Source organism: Protopterus annectens, chromosome 8.part0 (assembly GCF_019279795.1).
Source record: "Protopterus annectens isolate FY-2018-M chromosome 8.part0, PAN1.0, whole genome shotgun sequence".
NCBI lineage: Eukaryota > Metazoa > Chordata > Ceratodontiformes > Protopteridae > Protopterus > Protopterus annectens.
The window spans coordinates 983,565,276-983,582,775 of record NC_056741.1 but is presented as its reverse complement, the minus strand read 5'-3'; the positions used below and the strand labels follow the sequence as shown (position 1 = coordinate 983,582,775).

General features: G+C 36.8%; 1 protein-coding gene across 1 annotated transcript in view; it reads left to right on the top strand.

Annotated features, from left to right (window-relative positions):
• Nucleotides 1–17,500, top strand: part of LOC122808376 (V-set and immunoglobulin domain-containing protein 10-like) — a 406,591-nt gene that overhangs the window by 120,999 nt on the left and 268,092 nt on the right. The gene's annotated exons all lie outside the window — the stretch shown is intronic.

Below are 17,500 nucleotides of genomic sequence, written 5' to 3'. Positions count from 1 at the left end.
GGGCGGCCATGGTGGTGCAGTGGTTAGCATTGTCGCCTCACAGCAAGAGGTTTGCCGGTTTGATCCTCGGCTGGGGTGCCTTCTGTGTGGAGTCTGCATGTCCTCCCTGTGGTCACGTGGGTTTCCTCCGGGTGCTCCGGTTTCCTCCCAAAGACATGCTGCAGGTGGATTGGACACTCTAAATTGGCCCTAGGTGTGCATGTGAGTGTGCCTTCTGTGGAAGGTTGGGCGCCGGGCTGGCAACTCGACACCGTAAAACTCCACTGCCATTCAATGTGCGGACAAGGTGATCTGCTGTGGCGACCCCTAACCGGGAAAAAGCCAGAAGAAGAAGATAAAAGCTACTCAATGCAATGAAGTTGTATAAACCTCAGGAAGTGTGCTTTGGATGCACGTGAAAGCGCTTGTTACTTAAATAAATCAACTTTATTTTTATTTCTACATTGTGGTGGTCTCCATCTAGCTGTTTCTCAGAATAGTTTAGTATACAATTTTTTAAGAATAATTATTTAGATTTTGCTTCCATTGCCTAGTTACTCACAACGAGAATTATATCCTTGTTAGTTTAACATAATTGTTTTTCAGTAAAAATTTACCTTAGTAGACCTTGGTGGACTACAAAAGTGCTTACATTTAAAATGCTATTTGCATAATCATTTTCCTTTAACAGCTATCATATGAAAACAGCTGTACTAACATTTGAGTTTTTTCGGAGACTTGAAATGCCTCCAATGTCCCTTCTAGTACTATGGAAATGAATAAAGGATATACAGATTCAAATTACTTTTCTTTCATATTGTAAGACTTTAGCACCAGCAATACATTGCATGAGCCAAAGTTATGCTTAGTGTCACCACAGGAAGGTTTTGCTTTTAAGTGGATCTGTAATCAACACCCCCCTACTAATGTCTTATATCATTAGGCAAGGTTTCGGACATTTACTGAGGCTAAATAAGGTTGTGAGGATGATGAAGAGAAAACAGTATCAGAAGAAGAGTACATAACCTATGTGGAGTAAAATTACAGTAATATATATGTTACATTCAAAGTGCAAATTCTTTAATTACCTTACCACCATTAATATATCACATGAGTACCGATAATGATAAAAGACATGATGATAATTGTTCCTATTTTTTAACTTTTTTATTTTCTTCATTTGTTAATTCAATAAGCTGATTAAAGACAACATGATTCTTTTAACAAATGATTCAGAAGTACTCTCTTTTTAACAGCTTATGTAGAATCACACAGAGTGTATGTGAAGACTGAAGAATAAAAGACTCAAACCAAGCAACAAGCTAAATATTGATTTGCAAGCTAGTTTTCTTTGAAAATTATTAGTGACTCTAGGGTTGTAATGAAAGACTAGTATCTTTTGTTAAGCAATCCAGAAATGCTAACTTTCCTCAAAAATGGGAACAGAAAGATGTGTTTGTGGCAGTAGAGAAAATCAGATGCTATCCTAATTTTTTGACAGAGAGCTGAAACCAAAATGTTTCCTCTAATCCTGGTCACTATTTTATCATCTTTCTTCCCACTCATATATCTACCCAATCTATTGCCATGCATGTACCCAGCTTATATTCCTATAACCATAAACAATAAACTCTGCCTGCCACAAAACACTGTGTTCATTTAAGAAACAAACCCACAAACTGTCCTTCAGCCCATACTGACCAAGTTTGTGTCAGTTCCCACTAGTCAGTTTAGACACCAAATCCTTTATAACCCATCATTGGAACTTCCCAAAATGGCTACAATTTCTTTTCAAACTAACTCTGTTTCTGTACTTACTACTATTAAGATGCAATGTAGAACCTAACCTTAACACCATCCACAGAATAGTATAACCAACAACAAAACAACCAGTGCAATAGCATGATGCCTGTAAAATGCTGGGAGTATCGTGAAAACTTCCAAACAGGAAGCTGTTCTTCATACCTGTTCTCTAGATTTAACTGTTGTTACAGAATTTTGGATAATAAAAACACTCCAGGTTTGTACTTTTTCTGCTGAGGACTTAAATCCGTCTTTAGCTGTTGGCATGTTAATAGACTATTCATCAATACCCTAATTCTTTGCAAATCTAATGTACAAATAAACTTACACAGTCAAATAGCTTCCGCTCACAATTCTGTCAATTTACATGTTGATAGGGGCCATATACTCCACCTAGTAGTTGTATACCTCCCACCATTTTATGAGTACTAAAACTGCAAAATCTCATCACAAATGTACTTCACAAAATTACTCCTTTAAAAAAGCTGGTAATCACATGGCACTTCAATATTAATACGTTTGGATAAGTTGAAAACATTTACTGTGAGTTCCTGGCTATTTGTGGTTTTATCCATGAACCTACAAGGTCCAGCTTCAAATCAAGAAATCAGTTGTTTTTCCACTTTTTGATAATAAAAATATCCAGCAACACAATCAGCATATATATCTTACCTCTGTTCTTAAATGGGCACTCTGCAGTACTCTTTCTAACATCAACAAAAGCCTTCCTGAACAACAAACATCATTCAGATGCTAACTCCCATCAAACTGCTCCAAATTAATGACTTAGCTATCTACTTTAAAATGGAATCAATTTCTCAGCACCCAAAACCCATTTTACTGTATTAAATTTATTCTTCTCTTTATAGAACAAATCCACCTCATAATTGATGGCAAAACCTAAACAATAGCTTTGGATGAAAAAAAAAGAACTTAAAGCCTTATTGACACGCATAAAGGTGGAATGTTAAGGAAAACAAAACCCAGTCACTCCCGTCACAAAAGATACATATTAATTTGTAACTTAGTGAAAAAACTATTTGCAGGGCATACCTTCGTTGAAGGTTGTACGTCAGGGCTGGCAACTCGGTACATAAACATCTACTGCCAATCATTAGCGGACTGGAGTTCCGCTGTGGCAACCCCTAACCGGGAAAAGCCAAAAGATACAACAACAACGATCACACTCAACCAGGTGCAGCTATTAAGTAATTTTGTTACCCTAAGACAAGTTGACAGGCTGGGCCAAAACAAATAACTCCTTGAATGAAAACAGTTTTAGATGTTCCAGTGGCAATCTCACCGCAGGTAAATTTCTTTCTGTATTCTCAAACCTCCCAGCAGTTCTTCAACCAAAATACAAACATACTGACATACCCTGGGTGTAAACAGCTGTTTGTTCTTCTGCCATTACTACACAGATGTGTTTTAGCTGCAATGTACCCATTCTTATGGTGGCACTTTACAGTGTGGCTGTCCTCAGTGGAGAGTTTCCATTACTGTTTTTGATGTTGTGAGCACTGCTGATGTAAACTTTCACCAATATGGATTTTTGGCCTCCTCAGTTTGCCTTTGTCAACATCAACACTATGGTAAATCGACCTTTCAAATATGATCCTTCATATAATACAAATTCCTTACATCATAATACAGTGTCCTCCACCTGAAAGAAAGCAGCAAAAAGACCCCTACCCAAAGCAGGTATGTCACAAATTGCAAATGACTTTCACCCTATTTCCATGTTTCTAGTTCTATGCAAATTATGTCCATCCAATGCTGTCAAGTTATAGCTGAGTTCTGTACTGACTCAATGAACATCTGATGTCATCCACAGATTATACGTGGCAAGTATTGAATTAAAGTAGATTACCAGGTCTTTATTCCATACCACACACATACCACACACAAACCTACAGACAGTTTAGAGTTTCCAATACACACAGAGCTATAGTTGGCTCTTCTAGCACCCTGTGCCATTCCCCAGTCTGATGCCCCCCTCAATTTTTAGATGAGTAGGAAAACAAAAGATCCACTAGTACTTGAGGACCTATAGACCAAAGAAGACTGCTCTTTTTTCTTATTAAATTGTAGACAACCCCTTGCTTCATTTGTAGCAAGCAGATTTCTAGAGATTAAACACTTATACCATACATGAAGCACTAAAGTGCCTCTGCTTTAGCCACAAATGCAGTATTGACATTCATTTCTGAATGATAGTAACTGCAATTCTGACCATTCATCACCTACTGGTTGTGTCCCCTATCACCTTGTGCCTGTGGTGTCTGCCCTCTTTGTCCCACCCTAGCTATGCCTGTGAATCCACTTACTGCATATCTTTAGGATATTGGAGGAAAACAGAGCACTTAAGTAAACTCATATGAACAAAGGGAAGACATGCATACTCCACCCCAGCAGAAATTAACTGGAAAGCCACTTGCTTTTAGGTGTCAGTGTTGATGGGGGTACCACTGTGCTGCCCTCTAGGGAAAGTACTAGACAAATTGTCTTCACATAGCTTAAGAAATTTGGTATGGAACAGACTGATTTGTCCTGGGACATTTTCAAGTGGGGGTAGATAAATAGAATAGCAGGAATTAGGTGGATAAGGGGAGGATAGGGTTAAATGGGATGGAGGGATGTTTGGGAAGAAATGAGGTAAGGGTAGGGAGGGGTTTACAGGGTTTTAGGCAAGTGAAACTGGAGTAGGAGTCACACTTTTGGTGTAAACTTGCTAAGGCAAGGTACGCCCATGATAATCTGTAGGTATAACAGGAGAAAAGGTAGGCCTCTGGGTACTGGTTGGTGGCAGGTGGTCTGTGGAATGTATTAGTTTTTTTTTTGTTTGTTTGTTTGTTTTTTTAGGGTACTATGAATTCTCAGGCCAGTGGGGCTACAGATCTGTATAGTTTTTGATCCCGGGTGTTTGGACAGGTGGTCACCAAGTTCTTGAGAGGATAGGTGGTTGGGGTAGTCACTTTGTTGGCAGCTCTTGACTTAAAAAAAATAATACATATATGAAATCATGAGCTACAGGTTTGAAATGATTTAAGTTTTTGGGGTCATTCCTACTGTAAACTAGTGGCAGCATCTGTGCAAGGTGCAGTCTGCAGTTTGGATTGTGCTGCAGTAACTTTGTGGTTAGGCTCCATAGTCTTTTAGTTGGAGCCAGGTGGCTTATTTAGCTAGTCAGTGTGTCTATTTTAAGAATTTTGGCTATGTGGTGAATTATTCTCCTGTAATTTGTATGATTCCGTTTACCTGTGCATCTTTGTTTTATCAGGACTGTCTGTCTTTTTTGGCGGTTGGGAGGTTAGCATTGGCATTCGTTGGTGGTGACAGTGTTGTATGGAATTTTGGCAGTCAGGAAGGTTAAGAGAACCTCAAATTTCTTTACCTGGGCTTTAGGCTCAGAGTGTGAGGCTTGCCTGAGGTAACGCTGTAGTCTGTGTGTGAATGGGGTGGGTGGTGTGGATGTGGGGTTGCCTGAAATATGTCACTGTTGGTGTCGCTCACTGTTCTCTATCCTTACAGTCTTTTGGATCCCTTGGGTCCTCTAATTGATACTGGTATGTTTGAATTCTTCTCGGCTTTGCGAACCTCCAAATGGTTCATAAGTTAGGATGTTGGAAGTTCTTTTGTTTCTTAATAATTGGCATGTACATTTGCTGCTGTTTTGCAGTCTCCAAGCCGTGGCATATTTCTAATATGCACTTGGAGTATAATAGATATTTGCTTTGTTCTATGCTCTTTGCTTGTTATTATCTATTTTATAAAACCATTACTTGTAATATTTCTCTTTCTGTGTTTGTTCAAAGAAGCAAATGTTTGCTTTTAGATATGCATGGAAAAAATTGGTTAATAATGGGAAATTGTTTGAAGTGTACTATAATATCTTGTATTATGTATTTATTTATTTATTCTTTCATTCATTCATTTATTACCTTGGTTTATTAGGATTGTCTGAATGGGTATGAAAATCACCCCTTTTCAGCAGAGGCACAGGGAGAAAAGATCTACATAGAAATTTTGAATTTTTTTTTTTTTACATTTGAATTAGCAATGTTAGCAAAGTTAAACAGTGAGCATTTCAAATGCAGTACATTTTAGAGACATTGCATACTAAACCGATAGTACCATTACTAGGGATATGAGGAGGGAATCCTGGAAATTAAAGGCTGGCACAGCAGCAATGGATGGCATTGGTACCTGGTATTCATTTTGTTTAAACTTTTCCTTTGATTTGAATTAAAGAAGAGGATGATATAAATGTTTAGCTTCTGCTGTGCAGGAAATTCAGGCAATAACAATCTTGTGAGGGGGTGACACAGTGACGCACTATATAGCATTGTCACTTCACAGCAAAAGGTTCCCTGGTTGATTCTCGGCTGGGGTGCCTTCTGTACTGGGTCTGCATGTCCTCACTGTGTTAGTGTGGGTTTTCTCTGGGTGCTCTGGTTTCCCCACATTCCAAAGACATGCAGTAGGTGGACTGAACATGTTAAACTGGCCATAGGCAATAAGGTCTGTGCGAGTGTGTGGTACGGAAGAATAGCCACAGCAGGGCTAGGTACCCAGTGGTGTGAACCTTAGCCCTAGACTGCCGCTGTTGAAGTGACATCAGAATGATGTGCAAAGTAGGCAAAGGGGTTGTGGATGGATGGATTTTGTAGATGTGACATCTGGAAACTTTTCAATCAGCAGCAAGATTGTGTAGCCGGATGTGAAAAATGAACCGACTGCTTTGGAGTAATTCTGTATCTGATTCAGAGCCAATTATTTATAAAGAGTGAATGTAGATGGATTTCTGATAGAAGTATAGCTAATAAAAAAGTGATCTGTCTCTTAGCATCATTCCTACAGCCTGGTATTGGAGTGTGGAGGTTTAATGTCTGTTTGCGGGATTAGGAACAGCAGTTCAGGACTGCGCATGGGCAGTCAGGTTTCACATCAGCTCGTGGTTCTTGCCGGCATATTGTTAAGGATTTAGATAAAAAAAAAAAAAAGATTAATTAAATAAATGGTCCCCTTGTGATAGACATCTCTTAGTTTATTTGTCCCAAGCATGTTATCTAATCATTGTGATTTTGTCTGTCTGCAAGATTTCTTCATTTTGGTTCAGATCAGTGACTGCCAGATGAAGCACTTTATCTTCTTTTCATGCAGATATTTCATAAAAAAAAATGTTTGTTATTTAGCAAAAATAAATTCCAACAGGTGGTACTTATTTCTGTATATGTATCTAGGTGACCCGGCGGTGCAGTTTTGCTAGCAGGGATGGAGTACATGCTGGTGAGCCGTGAGGTTGTCTTTAATAACAGTCATCAGCGCTCATGCATAGTATGGTGCAGTGATTTTGTTACAGGTTACTTGTTGGTATGGTGAGGTATAGTTACATGCTCAAGAGTGTGATGGGTTGCCTCTTAGTGAAGCTTCCGCCTCTGCTTAACGTAATTGGGGAAGGTTTGGATTGTTTGTTAAGGGGCCACAGGGTTTGGTGTTATGTAATGCTACCTAAGGGATATTACCGTATCTCTTCTCAAACTGTCATGTGTGATTTGGTATGGGTGCATTTCACAGAATTATCAGACTTTACCTCAGATGGTTGGCATATTCCTCATAAAATCTGTGGTTTTCGGAGAGTCATGAAGAGCTGAAGGCATTAAGTAATGACATATGTTTGAGTTTCAGAATTTATGCCCTCCATAGGTGCATGCTGATAAATTCTGTTATTCTAGCAGCTTTTTAAGTTTAAAGCCAAAAGACACAACAACAACAGCAACATCTAAAACCTGTCGCTATTTTGGGCCTTTGTCTCAGCCTTATTTTAGGTTTTGTACAGAATTCAGAAGGTGTCAAAGCATGTAGCATTGAAGTTAGGTCACAAGGTGCACATTTATTACAGATTTCGAAACAGTTAAAGAATAAATAAATAAATTAAATAAGTAAAGATCATGCTGAAGCAGGACAGGCTGAGAGGTATGTGCACGCTGTCAGTATTTGTCTCAGGTGTGGGTGCATTTTCATGACGTTGTGGTTGTCGGGCAAATTATTGGCATCTCAATAGGGCTTGAGATTTGGGGGGTGGTGGCTAGATGTTCAACATATATTTAAAAAAAAAAAAAAAAAAGACATCCCTGGCCTTTGAACGAGGAGATAGTCACCTTTGTTTGGATGTTTCTTGGTTAAGGTTATAGGAGTAACGTCCGTTAAAGCTTTCCCTCTTTAACTGCTTTATGGGCAGGAGTAGGGGATACTTATTTTCCTTTACCGTTACTGTTTGCCATTCAGAGTCAGGATGAACACTGATACTTGTGGAGCAAGTGTAGACAAAGGAATACTTGCTAGAAGCAGCAGGTTGTAAGCTGTCCAATGGAACAGTTGCCTCCATGCATTGGAAGGTAAGGTATTATGCTGGAGGAGACTGGGTTGATATGTGGTAAGCTGTACAGTGACAAGTTTTATTTTATTTTGTACTCATTAAGGCATTTCAAGGTTGGCACAGTTGGGTAGTGTAAGGTCAATGGAGGACAAGGTATGTTGGGGGAAAGTTGTAGCAGGGTTTGATATTGTTTAAGGGGAGTTTGGAGGTTCTTACTAGGTGGGAGGAGGGGCACCAATTTCAGGATTGGGGGTGGTTATTAGGCTAATAGCTCTAAGGTTTTAATAAACTAGTCAGGTTCTGGTACGTAAGATTCCTTAATTCAGAGTACAGCACAAGTTGCCCTTATCTAAGAAGGATAGGTGTGGATGTTGCCCTTGTCCAAAAGGGACATAGGTGAGCCATTGGGGTGAATGTGCACCGTGGGTTGTTAACTGACTGTATTAGTATGACTATGGATGGCTTTAGCTTTCCTTGCCCTAATTATTTAACAAGTTTGTTGAGAACTCATGGGATGGTTAAAGAGTGATAATTTTATTTATAGAATAAGCATTTTGATGCAATAAATTTGTTTTATGCAGTCGATGAAAGAGATATGCCCTTGGTGGTGTTTAATATCATTAAGAAGTGTGGAGTATTTACAGTCTTTTCTTTTACAGATCACACTGAGGTCATGGGTGGGGACATCCTGAGCGGGCATTACTTGGTGGGCTGAAGGAATGTGGACTTCACAGGTGAGAGGATGCTGAGGAATATGTCAGCTGATAAAGCAGTAGGAAAGGAGGTCACGGTTTTCCAGCAGTGCAGCTGAACATGGTTTTGTTTGTTCATTTGTGATGTTTCTTTTCTGCAGCCACAAGGTAATGTCTTGTTTTGGTTTGGCCTTGTGCGGGGAGCAACAGGATTACATTTCACACTGTCTTATTGGTAGCAGGGGTTTTCCTTGGATTAGGTCAGGTAGGCTGATTACTATAGGAGCATACCAAGTAATGATTTACTGCTGAAGGAGATATTAGGTGAGCCGAGGCATGTCAGATGACAGTTAGGATTACGTGATTGCGGCAGGATCATGGGGTTGGTTTACAAGTAAATTTTATGGTAAGGGGGGGGTGTTATCTTGGACAGGATTAGCAAGTTGCATTGAGTAAGTGGCTCAGGTTTGTGAGCTAGGTGGGGTGTTTGGTGTAGGAGGGTTTAGCTTCGAGTTAAAGTAAGTTTAAGTGAGGCAGGTTTCGGTTAATTTACCACTTTCTGGACAGTGATGGCAAGTCACTAATCTTGTTTGACCTGGTGGCATTGGGCATTTTCAAGTTTTGGTGTACATTGTGTTTGGTTAGTTTTGCCTGGCTTGGTTTTACTATTTGTGGTGCATTTGGGGTTGTACTGCTAAAGACCATGATGGTGGTTTAAGTGTCCTATTGTTTATAAGTGGTAATTGGTGTGATGGCAAGATTGCTATTAAATGGGACTTGGAAAGAGATTCCATGTGGTTATTACTTCATTGGGCAGTAAAGTGGAGCTGCAATATGACGTGAGGGTTTGCAATTGCCTTTGCATGGTTTCAAATGGAAATGGGCCGAGGTTTTGGTTGTCTAGTTGGATGGTAAGGACTTGAGAGTCATTATGAAATTTTACTGGGGTGGTAGTTGGGTAACTGAGTATGGGTATGCTTGGTTTTGAGTTTATGGTAGTTACTTTAGCACTGGAGAGTGATCAGTGGTTTGCTTTTAACTGTTTAGGTAACTGAATAGTTTTGTTTATGTGATGGGGATTTGAGAGGTAATGGCATGGATTCAGTTTGGTTAAGCAAGATGGGGTACACCGAATGATGTTTGACTTTATGCCTTGAATGGTGTTTAGGGTGTGGGAAGTTTGATCGGTGAGAGGGGGAACAGCCTGTCAGGCTGGTGGGCTGAGAAGAGGGGCAGGTTTGCCCTCTTCTGTTCCCTTTCTGGTGATGGATGGTCAATTCAATAAGTTGGGAAGGAAAAAGTGAGCGGTTGTGCTTCTTGATAAGTAAATAAGCAAGCAGAGCTGCTTATTTGGTTGCAGGTGTCATTCAATAAATTGAAGGTGAGTGGTAACGCTGCCTTGTAAGTGCAAGGATAAGTGAGAAATTGGGGGACACTGCTTATTCCAAGGGTGAGGGGTTATGCTGCCCTTATGGTTATTTATTTTATGTTTTCTTTTCATGGGTGTTATTATCACCTGTGTCATGTTTGGTTGAAATTAATAACTATTGTTTAACAATCAAGTTTATGGAAATTTAATAAAGGTCATCAAATGTCATTCAGTGTGTGTTTATTGAAGGGGACCAGGACAAATGCATTCCAAAATACAACTAATTTGAAGACATCAGTATGTCTTCTATCCAGCATGTTGCACCTCCACCCATCATCCTAATCTGGTTGTTCACTGACAACTTTCTACTAAGCATGGAGAAAGGTAATCTGACAGGATCACTTTTTTATTGGCTTGACTAGAGTGTTTTACTTAGCAGATCATTCTGTTCTCAAAGACACCACTCTAGCAACTCATTTAAGCCATAAAGCATGGTTTAATAACTCTATTTCAAAAATGACTTTAAAGTTAAAATGGTCTCAGCTCTGTCATATGTCCCTTACCATAGGAGTCCAGCAAAGCTCAGTGTTTGTTCCTCTAATGGTCTTCATCTTCATAAACAAGCTATACACTGACTTACCCCACCTCTTCTACATACAGATGACTATCATTTGAAGATCTGTCTCACAGATACATAGAACATTCAACTGGCAAATTATTTTATAGCAATAATCACCTGACTGTTTAACTGGAAACTTCTGCTGAAGAACAGTGAAACCAAGGCTTTGGTCTTTGGTTCCAAGCAAAAGATAAATTTAATCCCTGCACATTAATGACCACAACAACCACCCCCTTTAAGCCACATTATATTTCAGAAACCTAGGTTTTGGCTTGATCAAAATTTGCATGTACAGCCTCCACACTTAACCAGCCATAAATAAATAAATAATTTTTTGTTATAGGAAAAATCTCTCAATTCTCATCCCCTGAATCCAGAAAAGCTATAAGCAAATATATGAAACAGTATCTAAATGCTTCAACTTAAATACCAACATGCAAACATATGCAACATACCAGGGGGAATCCGTCTGTGGCTGAAGTGAACTGTGGATCTGTTTTGTCAGGTGAGCATATGCTTTTATCCACTAACAACATTCAAATGCGATTGAACAGTGGACAGAGTACGTCTGATTTGAGAAATGGAGTGTCAGATGTTCCCCACGGACACCCTCCTAGTAATATCCTGAGCCTCTAAAAAAGAACTAAACCAGAAGTACAGTATATCATTAATAAAATTTGTAGGTTTATAACATTGACCCCCAGCACCATTTAGAACATTACTTTTCTATAATAAGGAAAAATAAATGGCCACCAATTCACTTGAGATTCCGTCTTCTTCTAGGTTCTAAATTATACAAACTTCTGAAACTACAATCTTTTTCAAACCTAGCTTGTCCATAAAGGCAATTTATCTACAAGCTTCAGTCCCTTTCCTGTAATATCTCTATTCTCTGCATACCTCAAAATACATTCTGATGCAGTGACCATGCCCAATAATATAGCCCAAGCACTGAGAAGATCTTCCTGAATCATTTAAAATCCTCAGTGTATACTCAGACTTTTGGAAAGCATTTAAGTCACATCTGTACTAAGAAGCCTTGAAAAGTGCATCTCAACTAATGATGTCTCCTATTTTAAATTATCATTTAAAGAATTATTTACACTCATCTACTTAAATATTCCTTCAGGTGGTCTCTCTTATATTTAGGTGAACCTTAATTACTGTAAATATTGTGTACAGCTCTTTCTCTTTTTGTTGTAACCAGCAAACTATATCCAAGTTGTCTTTCCCGTTTCTCATTGAGTTATAGATATAAAATCTGCAGTTATAGCCAGCTATAGGTAAATGCATTAACAACTATTTAAGGCTGCCATTAATTCAAGCCTGTTGTTAAATATTCCCTTTCTTTCTGAATAACTTTCTAGCTTGTGTTACTTCACTTTTTTTTTAATAAATATTTGTGGTTTGTTATCTTATTTATGTTTTGTTACTCCTCCTTTAAATGTATATTATATGTTCTAAAATTGTTGAGTATTGTACAACTGTTGAGTAGATACTCTGCAGCTCATCCTGAAACTGATACACTTGGAGCACTGATCTATCCTGGTAAAGACATTCAAATCAGTAAATAAGTATGTAAGTAAAGAAACAAACCAACACACAAACAAACACATAAATCAATAAATCAATCAATAAATAAATAAATAAATAAATAAATAAATAAAAACAAATAAACCAGATGATGGCGAATTTTGGCAGTGATGATGAGTTTGGTAATGCACATTCAAATGTGATTAAACAGTGGACAGATTACATCTGATTTGAGAAATGGAGTGTTGGATGTTCCCTATGAGCAAGTACATGACAATAGTTCTTTTATTAGAAATAATGATATGGTTGGTGTGGACAATTACAACTTCAATTCACATGTTAATTTAAAAGACTGGCTTACCCACTGTTCTTTCACTTTAGCCCCTTCAAGTAATAATTATTTTCTTACAGGGGTGATGTCTCAACATATTTTTAGTTTTCAGAAACTATTATTAGAATATTGAAAACTGCAATTGGATAATTCCTATCTTGAACTTTGTCTGTCTAAAGAATATGTACAGCAAAGCTTACGAATGTGGAGTTCCCTAACAGAGTTTTCCACTGTTCAGCTTTATATCTTGAATTAACTGAAATGTTCAATAAGCAAGGCCTTGCTCTTTTAACAATTACAATAAGGAAAATTCTAAAAAGATGGACACACATACATCAGATAGACAATTTGGATGTCAGTATAAAATCTGACGTGCTTTTTGATCAATACATAGATTCTTACAATAAATCATTTAGTAATGCTGATCACCAAGTTGCTGGTTTAATGGCCAGGAAACTCAAAACTTTTGAGAGATATGCCAATGCTTATAGGACACAAGCAACCTATCCAGCTCCTAAACCAAGCCTATAATAATGTCCCTAATTCCACTACAAAAAATGATTCTGAAGCCAATCGTGGTTTAAATACAGCGTCTGATATTGGGCATTCCTGTCGTATCTTTCAGTTGCCTTTTTTGGACAATGCTATCAACTTGGAAAAACAGTTACCGGTGAGCTCGAGATCCCAGTCTATGAAGAGAAAAAAGATCAAAATGCTTTGAGGGGTTGAGGCTGAAAAGGAGCCAGGAGACGGTAACAGCTGAAAGATCCAACATTAACTGTAACTCATATATGACTTCAAAAACTGGGTTTAAACTTTTAATTACTCAAAGACTGAGGTCCCTAATGCACATTTTAATCTTTTTTGAAAGAGGTTTTACCTTTGTGCCAGAACTAGGTTTAATGTGACTGATAACTTTGTTAGAGTTAAAGACCTTTGTTAGAAAATTTAATCTATCCATTTCCTTTAATGGTATTAATGGCAACAATGTGCTAGACACTAGTGTCATTAAGAAAAAAAGTACCTTTATACCCCCTAGTGTCACATTTATTAACAAGTCTGAGAATTTATGTAGACATGATAATTATTCTCTAAGTCAATCTTTTCATTATTATAGTAATAATCTTAGTAGTGATGAAAAAGAAATTTTGCATTCTTTATCTTCTGATAGAACAGTCAAGATTATGAGACCTGACAAAGGGGGGGGGGGTGTTTTGATGGCTTTGACAGACTATTCTAATAAAATGCTACACCATCTATTAGATGCAGAAAGTACGTTGTAGTGTCTTTGAATGAAATCAATTTAGCATAACACAAAATTGATCTATACCTAAAAGAACTACTATTAAATTAATTCATTACATGTACTGCATATACATTTTTGCATGTAGAGCAACCTATGATGCCAACTATCTTTTGAATTCCAAAGGTACATAAGGATTTACTTAATTCTACCATGAGACCCTTAGTCTCTGCTAAAAATTCCAAGAGTTACCCTTTAGACGTCTATATTGCCAGAATGATAAAGGCTTTTATAAGTGACTTCAAATATATTTTGAGAGACTCATGGGATTTTTCTCAAACAATTACTTTTGGATAAAAATGTGGGTGATACCCTTTTAGTATGTATGGATGTAGAAAATCTCTTTGGCTGAATTCCTTTGTCTAGTGGGTTGGATAGCTTTTTTGAAGCATTGTTTTGTTGTCTGACGGTAGCAGAACAGTGTAGAATCTTGATGAGTTTCATGGAATTAGTATTAGACAATAATGTTTTTGTCATTCAAAGGTGAATACTATAAACAAATTCAAGAGTAGCGATGTGTTGCTGTTTGTGCGCCAATCTACACTAACATTGTTATGTGGGTGTGGGAGCAAAATAAACTTTTTAATTCACCTTAAGGAATTGTTGGTTTCTCTATACTCGCTATATGGATAATATTTTTATTATATGGACAGATACTAGGAGTAGACTAGATGAATTTTTAATTTCATTAATTCTACCACTCCTTTTTTAAGGTTTATTTATACTATTTCTGATACATCTGCAAATTATTTAGATATAACTGTGTACTAAGACAAAGGGTATGCTTAAGTCTACTATTTATAGGAAGCCCACATTTTCAAATTCATATCTGCATTTCAATAGCTCACATCCAATGTTTCAAAAAAGTCCTTGGCCAAAGGACAGTTGGAATTAGTAGGAAGATTTCTGATGACATGGTATATATTAAGGAATGTGGGAAATTAATTAACATGTGCATAGAGAGAGAATATCCAAGGAGCTTTGTTGAAAATGTAAAGGACAAATTTTATCATTGAATGACTCAAGATTTGGTCCAGTTATAGGACAACTTGAACCACCAAATGACCTACCTGTATGTTCCGATTTCTTAAAATGTTTTATTGTCAGCTACTACCCCTTGAGTAATGTAGTTAGTAAGATTATTTTGAAACATTGGGTGGTATTAAATTCAGACACAGCTTTATTGCAACTTATAGGAGAAGAGTCAAAAATTATTTATAAAAAAGGTAAGAATTTGAAATATATTTATGAGAATCAATATTCTGTCAGTACTTGGCCCATGAAAGGGAAGATAAAATGAGTGCATTATAGACAATGCCAATTCATTTTGGAAGCTGTTAATCTTTTAGTGGGAACTTCCCATTTGAAAGTAAGGTTATGTTGTAGTTGTGCTTCAAAAAGTGTACTTTACATTGTTTACTGTGATTACTGTGGGGCTTATTATGAAGGCAAAACTGAAAGGGCCCCTAAATAAAAGAATCTATGAGCATGTTTCCAATATGCACAATATGAATTTGAACAATGCCTTGCATAAGCATACACAACATTGTGCAGGATATAAAATATTTCAATTTGCTATTTTGGAGAAAGTTCCACAGAATCCTAGAGGTGGTCCATGGAAAACTATACTAGAAACTAAGGAACTGCAGTGGCAATTACACTTGTATTCCCAGGACCCACCTAGACTAAATGAAAACATTTCCAAAGCAAGCATTTTGAAACTTAAAGCTTTAGACTTATAACTTACCGATTGGATCAGTATGTTTTATTAATTTAAATATATTCAATGTGGCTGCTATGTATATTGCATTACTGTTTTTTAATGAATTTCATTTATTTATTTATTATGTCTATAAGTAAAGGAGTGATCTGTTTATGAATTCTGAATAATGGTAAGATTTAATGAGTATGTTTCTTTAATATGGTAGTTATTGATTGTTTAATTTAACTGATTGTGCAATTAGGTTTGACTATAGTTATAAATGCAGCAGTTAACTTATTCATATTTTACGGGTTCTGAGTAAGTCTACATTGGATGATGAAGTAAACAAATGCTCTTAACCCTTTTTAACCTAATTTTTATATTGCCTTCAACATCAAATTGTGTAAATATTGGACTGTGACTACCATAAAACTATATATTACTATCTACTGGATTTTTGTCATACATGAGCTGCCTTTGTTTTTGTATCGGTTCATATATGCTGCATTTGCCTTCTCGGTTTTGTTTTGTTTAAAAGAACTACTGAAACAGCAATATTGTTAATTAATTAATTACTGCTTACAGTGTTATGAAAAATGGAAGTATATATATATATATATATATATATATATATATATATATATAAAATTCAGACTTCTTTTAGGTGTAGTAATTAATACTGAGCTAGTAGAAAGGAAATAAAAACTCAGACACTGAATAGATGATTAAGCTTTCGCTCTTATTCAGGTGGAAGAGCTTCATCAGAATAACCTATAGTCAACAATACTTACATTAAATGTAACTAGAGTCACATGTAAACAAAAAAACAATGAACTACTTATAACTTATTAGTACAGTAGCCAATAGTACAACCAGACAATATTTAAACTGTGCCAATCATCTAAACACAATAACCATGAACATACATATGAATGACAGGGACATGAATATTAAATAAACACTCCCTTGTGTTAGCTAATCATTGAACAAATGTACAGTGTGCGCCCTAAATTTGCATGTAGGAGTCATGAATATTCATATAACTGTACAAGTGGTGACTAACAAGTGTGTCAAAGGTCATGGATGGATGCAAACACATTTTGTAGAAAGAAAGCAACTGTCAAAATAGAACAACTGTCAAAATAGAATTAAATCTTCCATTTTAAAGCGCATTTAATATTAACACTTTCATTCAGACCAGGGTATGTTTCAGAATTAAGCAGTAATTGCCATTTAAGTTCTCTTAGTTCTAAATATAATTCCCAATCTCCAAAAAAACAGCTAACTTGTTCTAATACTATGAAGTAAAATTTGCTAAAAGAAGTACAAAAAATGCTATGTTTAGGAAGGGCATTATTTAAGTTCTTTGCCCTGATGGCTCCTAGATGCTCCTTAATTCTATCTGAAAGTTTTCTTGTAGTTTTACCTACATAAAATGCTTTACAAGATGCACAAATACCTGCATATACTACTGCTGTAGAATGGCAGAAGAAATATTTTGAAAACTTAATAGTATAATTACAATGTGTGAATGTGTATTGAGATCCTGTGAAAATGTTAGGGCATACCACACATTTATTACATGAATGCATCCCATTATGAGAGTTGGAAGTAGAAGTAGAATTAATAAGAAAAGGTAAATCTCAGTTTTCTAAACTCATTCTTATGGTTTTGGTTCTTTTAAATGAAAAGGTAGGTGCAGTGCCAATAGCAGCTGACATAAATTGTGATTCAGTTAATAAATCCCAGTTATTCGTGATGACATTTCTAATTTGTGACATGTCCCTAGA